A 12500-nucleotide genomic window follows, 5' to 3' on the forward strand; every position below is an offset into this window, starting at 1 on the left:
AGGGAAACACATAAAAAAGATAAATCACACGAGTTTCATTACATTCGGACTGTTATTTTTTTATGAATAAAAATATATATCAGAAAAAAAATTAAATTCTATTTTTCTCAAAAAGTACTGAATAGAATTAATAACAAATTTCCATGAATCTTGTTTATTACAATATAAACAAAATCTATGAAGGATTTTTCCATGTTTTCAATATTTTTTTTTAAATATATATATAAATATACATTTTTAAAGTTTGAAAAAATATAAATTGAAAATAAACTTTATAAAAAACTCCTCCATACGAAATATTATAAATTTATTCCTCTTTATAACGATGTATTTATTTGAAATCGGTTGATAAATAGCGGAGAAAAAATAGCTTTGAATGTCAATAAGTATAGTTTTGAGATATCGATGCCCAAAGTTTGAAGTGAGATTATGAAGGAAAACAAAACATTATTGCTTTCATTAGCAGTTGTCGCTATTGATATATTTGGAACTACTCTAATTACTTGAAGAACAACTACCTTTCTTACCCGATACAATTTCTGCTCATTACGCAAGCATGGATAATAAGTCCCCCGCCCTAATTGGGGTATTAATCCTCAAGGTGAGGGGTGTCAGGACTACAGTACCACCTCCTTCCTTGTCGCCTGGTTTAACTTTTGCGGATTCTAAAAAGCTCCTCCCCTCATAATCTTCACTTTTTTCTTCTTTTTCTTCTGTCTCTTATTCTTCGGTTTTCGTTTCCTGATTTTTCGTTATCCAGACTTTTTAGTGATCTCCTAATTTCATTGCTTGTGCCAAACAAAGAGGTTAGAAGATTACTTCTCTCATAACCAAAATTATGTTCTAGTGTAGTCACTTCGGCTGCAAATATGACTCTTTTCAGGCCAAAAAACTTTACCTTAGGACATTTCATCCACAGTCTGCTGTGAATGGACTCATTTGGATTTTGTGTCCATCCAGGTAGGCATCTCTTTAGAAGTTCTGGATCACTCATGTCTCTGAATACCTGACGTATGTGGCCAATCAGTTCTTTAGGTATATTTCTCAGGGTGTTTTTTCTAGTGTCATGAGAAGGTGGTTCTTCACCTAAAGCCTGTGCCCTGTTGTAAAAACACCATGACTCGGTGCCTTTCGGACACATTTTATGACCACCTGGGTCTTTTGTCAGATGATATCATATGGAAATATGTTGCCCAAACTGCCCTCCTCATGATATCTACACTTGCATTAGTATGACTTCTCAGGGCCCTTCCATAACATCCTTGAATGTATTCAATGAGCTTTTGTGTTAGGAGATTTCTTCCAGAAAGCAAGCTCATTTTCCTGAGCTTTCCAGTTTTAGTCATCGTTATCTCACTCAACTCCATTTCTTTAGCTTCATCAAGCGATAATTCCATCCTCTTCTCCGCATGGTTTATACATTCTTGTTTGCTTACTTTAACACTGATATATGGGCCTTCTCCATTATTCAGTTGACATACAACTTTATAAGCACTCGAGTCTCCGTCGCTTACAAATCTTGCATACCGGAAACCAAGATTTTCTGATCGAGACCACATTCTCACCGCTTGCTCTGCTTCCATACTTCCTGATTTACCATCAAAATTTTTCCCACAGTCATGACGTTTTTCCTTATTCTCAGAGCACGTTTTACAATAGTTACTGATCACTTCAAAAATCTATTACTGTACCTGTAAATACTTCAATAACAAAACCAACCCGACATGTGACTTATGCCCATGGTAGTAAGCCAGGTGCCGTCAAAAGACACATCAATGTTTATAACATTATTTTCGTCTGGCACTGCTCCAAGTTTCTTTACATAAAAATCATATACAAACTTATGAGCCTTAGCCTGCATTTTCATGAAATGTTTTTATTGCATTTGAATATATATTTGCTGTATCTATTTATATGATCCAGCACTAAGTGGATCACCACCAATCAAACCTCCCATTTTTCTTAGCCCTGCACGTCACCAGTGCCATTGTTCAATGAAAGAAAAACTTGAGTTCGCAAATTATTGTGTGTGTATTGTTGATGCTTTTTTCCTTTTCCATATAATTTTGGTGGAACTTGGTTTAGTACTCTATTACCTGAATTCACACAACATCGCTGGTAGTATCCCATCTGTCCTTCTTGGTGACTATTTCTAAGCTATTTTTTTACATTTTCTCTTTGGACATTTTAATACATTTACTAATGCTTTTAGCTGTTCATTACTTATGCAATGAATATCATCATATTCCTTTGTCTGATTTTCCTCATCCTCGTCTATTGACATCAGCTGAGATCGAATTTCTGGAGGAGGAAGGCGGCAATCACCATTCAAAGTAGGCCCTGATGATGATGATGATGATGATGATGATGATGATGATGATGCACTTAACTTTCCTCACAGACAGATTCCTCAACAATATCTTCCATTTGGTCTATTTGCTCTTGTTCATTTGGTAATGACGAATCACTAACATTTGGGTCAAGGCACCAACATCACTTCACTATCGCCGCCATGCGATCTCATGACTGTCCTCACTCTTGACTGCTTTTATGCTTATATTGCCCACCTAAAATGAGATGCCACTGTCATATTTTTCCTTCTGGCAGCTATAGGTACTTCTTCTCAGTTTGGGCATTGTGGAAATATTAGTCAAGAACCCGGTATTTAAAACTCGGAGGGTAAACACAAAACAACTCAGAGGGTAAACAAAACCACACAGAGTAAACAAAAGCTTCGTGACACTTCCGTTTCACGAGGAGCACTGAAATGATAGATTAGTCATTGTTCTAGCTGCTGTGTGATTTACAGATATGATACATTGCTGCCAAACGTACGAATATATAAAAAATAATTGAAAAATTGGCGTCTCTATGCAAAAGCAATGCATAAGATATATATATATATACATCGTCTGCATTGCAGACGATGCAGTTATAATGACATCACCATTTAAAACCGATATATCTTCTTTATATATAAGAATTATTGCCTGAAACTTCTTGAGGGGGTACGACTATGTTTGCGCAGAGATACAAGTTATATCTCGATTTTCGGTATCGGATAGTTTTTATGTGTATACAAATGTGGACTGCTACCTTAACCTAAATTCAGATTTCAAAACAAGACCAAATTAAAAAAATATCCATCTGCCTGCCTGTAAAGCATCTTACGAATCTAGAAACTTTCGCACTGGGAAGAACACATAAAAATATATATACACATGTATGTACCGGGTATATATATATGTCATATATAGGGCAGCCGATCGAGACTACACACACCCACAAACACCAAATCAAATATATAAAGAAGGCATATATATATATACAAAATAAAAACACGTTAAAACAAGAAGAATATATATATATATATATATATATATATATATATATATATATATATATATATATATATATATATATATATATATATATATATATATATATATATATATATATATATATATATATATATATATATATATATATATATATATATATATATATATATATACATACACACATACACACACATATACACATATATATATATATATATATATATATATATATATATATATATATATATATATGATATTTTTATCACACCGTGATTTATATACATATATATATATATACAATATATATATTTAATATATATATACCTTCTAAAGTATATATCAGAATATATCACCGAATATAATTTATATAAGTGATAAATGAACAGGTATATGGGACGGAATATTGATATGGACCCATTCAGCGATATAGTGATTTACCACCGCCATCAAGATATATATATATATAGCGTCCACTATCATATGAATGGGTCCATGTCAAGGTCTATCCCAGTATATATATCATTTATCACTTATATAAATTCACTTCGTGATAATTATCCATATAGATATATATATATATATATAATATGATATTATAACGATATTTGTATATATATATATATATATATATATATATATATATATATATATATATATATATATATATATATATATATATATATATATATATATATATATATTACATATATATATATATATATATATATATATATATATATATATATATATATATATATATATATATATATATATATATATATATATATATACATATATATATATATATATATATATATATATATATATATATATATATATATATATATATATATATATATATATATATATATATAGAGATAAAACTCAGTGATAATGGGTTAATGTCCTTGACTGCACAAGTTAGGGTAGAAGAGACTCATTAGCCTTGGCAAGCAATTCTTTTGGGAGGTTGACTCTCTGAAGTCAAACCAGCGGGTGGAAGGGTCCTTTTGCCTTGGTAGGCAACCTTTCTAAGAGAAGGTTACTCTGAATACAAACGTTGTTCTCCAATCTTGAACTGTGACACAGCCATTGTACCGTGGCCTTCCATGGTCTTGGGTTTGAGTTCCCTTGCCTGAGGGTACAACCAAGCATTTTTCCTCTTTTTTGTTTACTTTCCTGGTTTTTTTTTTCTCGAAAAGTGTGTAGGACAGACTGGTGAGAAAGCAAAAGTTGCTCGGTGGATTATCAGGAAAGCACCTTCTTTACCTAATTTTTTCCATCTTAGCTATTTATATTTTCTAAATCCATCCTGACTGCCCTCCCCCAGTTGCTGGGGCAAATCTGGCTTTTTTTTTTTTTTTTTTTACAAGGTGGCCTGACTACACATTGTCGCTTTTTTAATGGTATTTAGTGAGCTTTATTCATCATTTTAATGACAGGATTACAAAATAAAGTAAATACTGCAATTGTTGATTTTATTGTTTGTTGTTCTGTTGAGTTTTACTGATATTGTTGTTTTGAACCTATTCAACAGATTAACCTCTAATTTTATGTAGTTAATTTTAATTCTTTTGGGAGACATTGAGTTTAACCCTTTAACTACTAATCATTATCGTAAGAAAAATTGCAGAGTACTTTACTCAAATATTTGAGCCTTCAAGGTCAAATTTTCTTGATCTCCAGAGTTGTGCCTGTAACTATGATTTGATGTTTTTATCTGTTATACCTGTATGTAGCAACAAGTCAAAGGTTGGATTTTTAAACCTTGGGTTTGATGGCTGACTATTTATAACTGGAGTGTCCCACAAGCACAAAGTATGGCTGTATGCACTAGGTCTGGGTGACCTATTTATTTTCAGTTCTTTGTTTTAAGATTTTCAATAAGTTCTACAGTGTTTATGTCTTTGCTGTTGACTGCAGTCCAAATATTGACGACTCTATATATGATTGTCTCTTTGAAAGGATTAGTAAGGCTCAGTCATAGGATTCAAAAGCTTCATTCGTTATTTTTGGAGACTGTAATGGAAAGAACTGCAACTACCATAATTCAAATTCCTCATGACTTGGCCTATCTGCTCTTGAATTTTGTGGATCCTTCGATTTTTTCCAGGTAATTGTGGAACCCATGCTTACTTCTGATAACAGATTAGACCTCATATTCACAGATGTTCCACCTATCGTTAAATCCAAGACCTGCTAGTATATAGGCACTTTCATTGTGCCATTGAGATGGACATATCTGTCAATCAGTATGTTCCTAATCCAAGCACTGGAAAAACGGTCTGGCTGAAATCTAGAGCGAATTAGGATTGCATTTCTGTAGATTATCAGGCACTTAATATTTAAAATGCTATATCAGATCCAGATCCCAAGAAGAAGTTAATAACATGCTAATGGCTATTTTAGTTAGATATGTCCGTAGAAAGGTCATCAACATTAGGACAAATGACAAACCATGATTTGATAATATATGCAGAAAAGCTTACCATGACAAATATATCATGTTCAACATATGCAGACAAAATTGTTTCATACAGTATTATACACTGTACAGACAACTCGACTGCTGCACCGGAGAAACTTCGACGCATTTTTTACTTGTTTACTCTTTTTGCCAACTGTTGATATTTATCTTGTACCAAATAGATCATCTATTTTCTATTTGCATATGACTCAAACTATTTCATTGTCATCTTTTATCACATAGGGGCAATCCATTCTTTGAAAGTTTGCTAAACGTTTTAATACCTTTTTGACTTTTTCCCATGATGCAAGGTTAACTGGAATGAGAAGGTGCTCTCTTCTAATGTCTAAATGGATGAAATTTCTCTTATATTAGTGAAACAACAAAATCAACTACAGGACAGATAAAGAGGTAAGAGCGAGATAATGATGAATTGACTTGCTGTCACTTTAAATTCATTTTTCATATAGACAAGAACAAATAACCTGATGACCCCAATTTAAAGTTTAGGTAACTAGATTCGATAAGATATTGAGATAACAGAAAATAGATTTTATTTTATCAAAACCAAAGCCAGCAGAGCTACATCTATTCCTGAAGGCTGGTTTTTAAACATTGAATTCTATTAAATCTTGGGCTCTTGCCCAAAAATGTTTTCAAGATTAGAGATGAAGGGTGGAGAGAAAGAAATTCGAAGCTTGCAGCCATTAGCTGATAAGAGCTGGGAATAGAAGGAAAAGAAATGTATGAAGGATTGAATGTCTGAAAAATGGACGGACAAGCTCCCTAGAAATTAGAGAGTAAAAGCCGATCCATCAACAACAACGGAAAGTAACTATATAGAAATACTCGATGCGAGCTTTCAGATGAAAGTAGTAGTCTCACGCTCAGGAAGTCTGTCTAACACAGCCTTATGCCAGATCATGTTAAACCTGTCAGGCATACTATGAAAAATAGTGAAGATTCTACTAACTCACGAAAAAAAATGATAGTTAACAATAAGAAAATTAAAGAATCTAAGGCTCTTAATTCATGGAAGCCATAAGAAGAAAGTGATTGAAAATTTGCAAAAAAGCCTCCATGCAAAAGATAACCATATAATATGTGAATTAAGGGAAACAAAAAGAAAGTAACATTAATAAATACATAACGATAAATAAAAAAAAACTGATGAAAATGTGTATATATTCCGCAATACAAATAAGAAATGTAATGTTTTAAAACTATATTATAATCTCTCATAACTTTCAAGTATCAACATTGCCAGTACTTCACGGAAGACTATTGAGACATTGAATACGAGGCCTTTAGCAGCGTCCTCAAGAGAAGGATCCAACACCTTAAGTTCCATAGAAGATTTTAATCTCATTGTGGTTGTTACATATAATGGGAAATTTGAAGGTGTAATTATTTAGGACGAAATTGTTTTCTGTTCAGAGATTCTTGCAATAAAGATGCTCAGCGCATTAAGATACCATACTTGTGTGCAAAATTGATTAACTTCCCGCGAGGAAAATACCACTCCCAAGGTTCGTGAAAGTATGCAGACTTCCTGTACCTTTTCTAAAGCAAGATTCTGTATCTATCAACCGGAAGAACGACTCCACAGGTTCAAAGGAAAAAATAAATGTGACACAGCTTCAGGTTTTATGTTATACCTGTATGTCGGTGTAATTCCAACGTCTATAATTATTATTCTTATCCTTCAGTCAGTTCAAACTTTGAATAACCACAATGGTAAAATGTATTTCCTAAGAAATCGCAAATAACAACTGCCCAGAAATACAGTTTATTGCTGGAAAAATACAAATCTATAGAAAAACCTACAATGGTCACATTGTGAGAGACATACCTCTTATGGTGATTATTCATGAGTATTTATGACAATGGTTAGATGGTGTTCCACGGTTCACTGGCCCCTACAAGGAATTATCAGTGGTATTTGCAGCCCTGGAATGGCCATGAAGAAGTTCAACTATGGTTTGCATAAAAGTTATTTGATCCTCCACCAATCTACATTATTGGAAGAGAAACTTTGGAGTGGACCTCGATGTTAGGAAGTGATGACTTCCCTTAAAGGGTTGAAAATAGTCTTCAGAACGTCCATAGCTTTCCCAGTGGCACGGCATCTCGAGATAATGAACTAAATTCTTATGTATCGGGAAAAAAGTGGGATTAATGATCATAGGTATGAGGACAGGAACTAGCAGAAGTGAGTTGGGTAGTTAGTTTAAGGAGTTTGGGGAAGAAGCACCCTAGAGAATGAAGAGTATTTTATGAGCACGTGTGTTTGTCAAAATCGACAGTGAGATAGTTGCTGTAGAAGTGTTCCGCTAATAAGGAATAAAAATTAAACAAATAAAAGAGACGGGGATATATGAGATGTGAACGAAATGGAGCAAGGTATGAGTGCTAAAGATATAAGAAAAGATAAATGAACAAATATTAGTACTGCTTCATGGAATACAAATGGTAATTAAGTACCAAATATAAATGACATCTAGTGAATGGTGAACATCATGCTATGCAAGAAATGAAGTTGAAAATGGGAAGTGTACTTCCCACAAACAAACATGCGTTCTTTACCAGCAATGAAATATATTTATAATGGAATACTTTCTGTGATGAATTATATCCATCCACGGTTGAGAGAAAACATAAAGAAATCGAAAAAGAAAACATATGTGATTGAAGTTTAGGGATGCAGTAATTTATCAGAGTCATATACTGTCGAAGAAATATGAATATTTTTTCATCTAAGTGATATGGAGAGGGAAGCAATTGTTGTAACAATAACCAATTTATTGCCGACCGCTGGAAAGAGTATATGAAATTGTGTGGCTTGTGTTTGTGGTTATCTTAGAACACTTTTTTAGCTCAGATGGAACTGCAGTCAAAGTAATATCTTACTGAAAGAACCAGCGAGAATACAATGTAGTTCAGTTCAGTGAGCCATTATTGAATGCAAAACTTCGTCTCAATATATTAAACAGGGATTATGAAAAAAGTACAACTTCAAAATCAATCATTTACTTCTCAGAGTACAACCGGGCTTTCCAACTTAAAATATCCGATAATTCCATGGAAAGCCTTGACGTAGTGTATGGATTTGAAGGACCATAAAAGGAATATGAAAAATTTTATACACCATTTTGACGGAAACTGTTCTTTAGTTGAAGAAATTAACTCTCTCTTAGAAGCACTAATCTGGTTGAATAATGCAACGTCACTCAGACATGTCAAATTCTGAACTGGCAAAGGCAAGAAAGGAAATATGAAACAGGCAGATGGAAAATTAGCTAGGAGTTCTTAAAGGACAGGTGCTGAGAGTTTATTCATCATAAATTCACGAGAGGAACAGGAGTTGGAAAGATTATTGACAATGTAGAACACCCGGGAAAGTTTAACAGAATAGACCAAGTATCTGTCATACAGAGAGAGAGAGAGAGAGAGAGAGAGAGAGAGAGAGAGAGAGAGAGAGAGAGAGAGAGAGAGAGAGAGTGTACATGAAGAATTGCTGTATTCTGCATAATTTGAAATTTATGGAGACTATGACTATTTGTTATTGGTATAGTTAGTTGTTTAACATCCTGTTTCTATCTGATTAAAAGAAAGGCAGTGACATGAATAATTTCTTTAGAACCGTGAAGCAGGAGTAAAATTAAACAAAAAAATCCGTTTTACAGTCGTTTGAGCTTGACAAATTGTGTATGCCAGAGACGACTCAACGGAAGGAATAATTTCTTTTTTTATTTTCGAGACATATAAAGGCTTTTAGCTTTGATTAAATGAAGAATATAAAGGCCTTTAAATATCAATAGAATCATTAAATGAAACCATACTCCTGCTTAATGGTAAAATTATGTCTATACTCATTAAGATTCTCATAACGTACCAGATCAAAATACAAAAAAGTAGTTTTTGGATGAAATCGTCACGATATCAGCATCATATTGTGGAGTACCAGAATACGGCTCCCTGTATTTTCCAGGAACTAAAAATGCATGATAGAAATGGTAAAGAATAAAAATTTACAAGAGATGAAAAGTGTAATGTAATTTGTGGAATATTCACTGTGAATTCATAGGTTATTTTGTTGCGACTCTGATCCCGTCTTCTTATGCAGTCAGCGTTTCAAGTCTTCCTTCTCCACAGAATTCTGTTGGGTTTCTGCGTGTTCTACGTCCAGTGATTTCACGATTCTCTATGACGTCACTCTGTCTAATTCTTTTCCTATCTCTTCTTCTCCTACCCTGCACAGACATGTCATATGCTCTCTTAACCAGACCATCCTCATCCCTGTAAACTACAAGACCATACCACCTCATCTACTTTCCCTGGGTTCATCTATTATTTTATAAAAACCAAACCTTTCTTTTACTTCTTCACTTTAAATTCTTTCCAGCAACGACACTTCAGAATCCTTCTCATCATTCTCATTTCTGTCTTTCCAGGGCTCTCTCCTCTTGCCTTTGCATTGCCTAAGTTTCTGTGCCATACTGCTGCAGCACTAGCCTGGTTACTAGTTTTGTAGACCTTAATTGTTAGTCTCAAAGGAACCCTCTTATCAAGAATCATCCATGAAACCTGTTTCCACTTAACCTAGGTTGATACAATTCTTTGCAGCAGATTCACCCTCTTTGCTTACTACTCATCTCAAGTACGTGAAACTATTCGTTGACTTTAATTTCTTTCCAGGTCTTGTCCTTTCATATAGTGCTTATCTTCCCTCCCTGCTGCTTTGCAGTACTGCAGTTTTTGCTGTATTGACTTTGAGTCCTCTTCTTTCCGGGCACTCCTGCCAAGACCTGTGCCCCTTGGAATTTTCCTTCTGTTCCTGCTGTTTACAACCAGCATATTCCTTTTCTCGTACTCACTCACCACATCCATTGCAATTACATAGCAATGTGTTTAAAGCTGATCCTTGATGTAAGCTAACCTTAACTTCAGACACATCTATCTTCCTTTATATTACCCTTACTACTGTTCGTGTTACCTTATATATTACCTTTGTCATGCTTATGAGCCTCTCGGGAATTTCTTCCTTTCTAAAAGTCCAGTAAACTACTCTATTACTCCGTCAAAAACAATGAGTTCCACAAAACATTTTAGCTACTGACTGCCTTCCAAAAATTTTCCCTACATCTGTGTTGTAATAAAAAAGATATCTACTGTGCTTTTCCCAGCCAAGTATTTAAACTCTATTCCTCGGAGCCAGCAAATGTGCACAGCTTGTTTTCGATCACTTTTCTAATTCTTCAAGTAACTGTTCCATAAGCTTTATTCCTTTATGATTTCCACATTTCATAACACCACCCTTTTACTCATAGACGTACACCATTTCATTCTCCTCCCAGTCAAAAGGCTTTCGTTCTTCCTCTAGAACACCTACAATAGTTCTGTACTTTCCTCATCCAAAGTTATTATTATTATTATTATTATTATTATTATTATTATTATTATTATTACTGCTACTTCTTCTACTACTACTACTACTACTACTACTCCTCCTCCTGTTGGTTCACCTGCTTTGTTGCTTTTTTTTTTTATTCTTTGGATGTTATCTTTTACTTCTGTCCTGCTGAATTCTTCTAATGGTCGTTGGTCTTTACTCCTAAATAAACTGCAATGTGCATCTGTATACTTCTACTTGTAAAACTGGAAGTAATATTAATAGAACCACTGGCTTAGTGCATATAGAGTAAAGGTGCCTTGGTCCTAATTTTGGGACGATCCGTAACATTCCCAAGTGGTTACTTGGTGTCATCCAGTTTGGGATCAGTATATCTTGCCATCAGTACTTCTGCAAGTACCCAAGTCAAGATGCTTTGGATCTGGCTTCAAAACATTGCTTAACTTCCTTGTGGTCTAGCCTTGCCTTACAGAAGTTTTCATACACAAATATGATTTTTTTTAAGATATGGATTCATCTATAATAACAATAAAATAATGCAGGGAATTAAGCAAAGTGAATATTGATGTGAAATAGATGTTGAAATGGTTGGGTAGGAGACTCTGCCTAAAATAAATTACTGGATTTTCACATCTTCATGTAAGATATTTCACGTAGACAAGGAATCATAATTTTTGCAATATCATTTCTTTTAACTCTTATGACAGTGCACTCAGATTTATTCATCCGCTTAATACTCATTAAGTGAGCATTTTTCTCTACAGAATTTCTTTTAGATATTTTAAACATCCTAAAACACTTCACCAAAGTAACGAAATAAATCAACAAGAATAGCAATGCCTCCAAAAATAAACTATAGTGTATTATGCTTTGATGAGTATCCATTGTTCTTATATCCGTGGAAACTGTTTTAATTTTTCTTATCTTAATGTTTCGTTTAAAAAGACAAATAAGGATAAACGCAGATAAATTAAATATAATCAAACAATTAACCGCTTGTAGATACAAAATAATGCTACACTGCATCACTATGCATATTTACATTGTAGAAGATAGCCTACCTTCGTGTAGCGATAGTAATCTGTTATTTGTTTCATGTAAAACCTTTGATATTTACAAAAATCATAGCTCTGAAAACCATTACGATCGTGTTACATCTCATCACAGTTAAAATCCAACTGATTTTGTCAAACCGGAACTATGTAAGGTTACCTAAATTGCTGAAGGATGAGGGAGATTTGGATAATAGAAAAAATTTAACTTTATTTGAAATTCCTCT

This window comes from Macrobrachium rosenbergii, chromosome 41 (genome assembly GCF_040412425.1).
Source record: "Macrobrachium rosenbergii isolate ZJJX-2024 chromosome 41, ASM4041242v1, whole genome shotgun sequence".
NCBI classification, from domain to species: Eukaryota; Metazoa; Arthropoda; class Malacostraca; order Decapoda; family Palaemonidae; genus Macrobrachium; species Macrobrachium rosenbergii.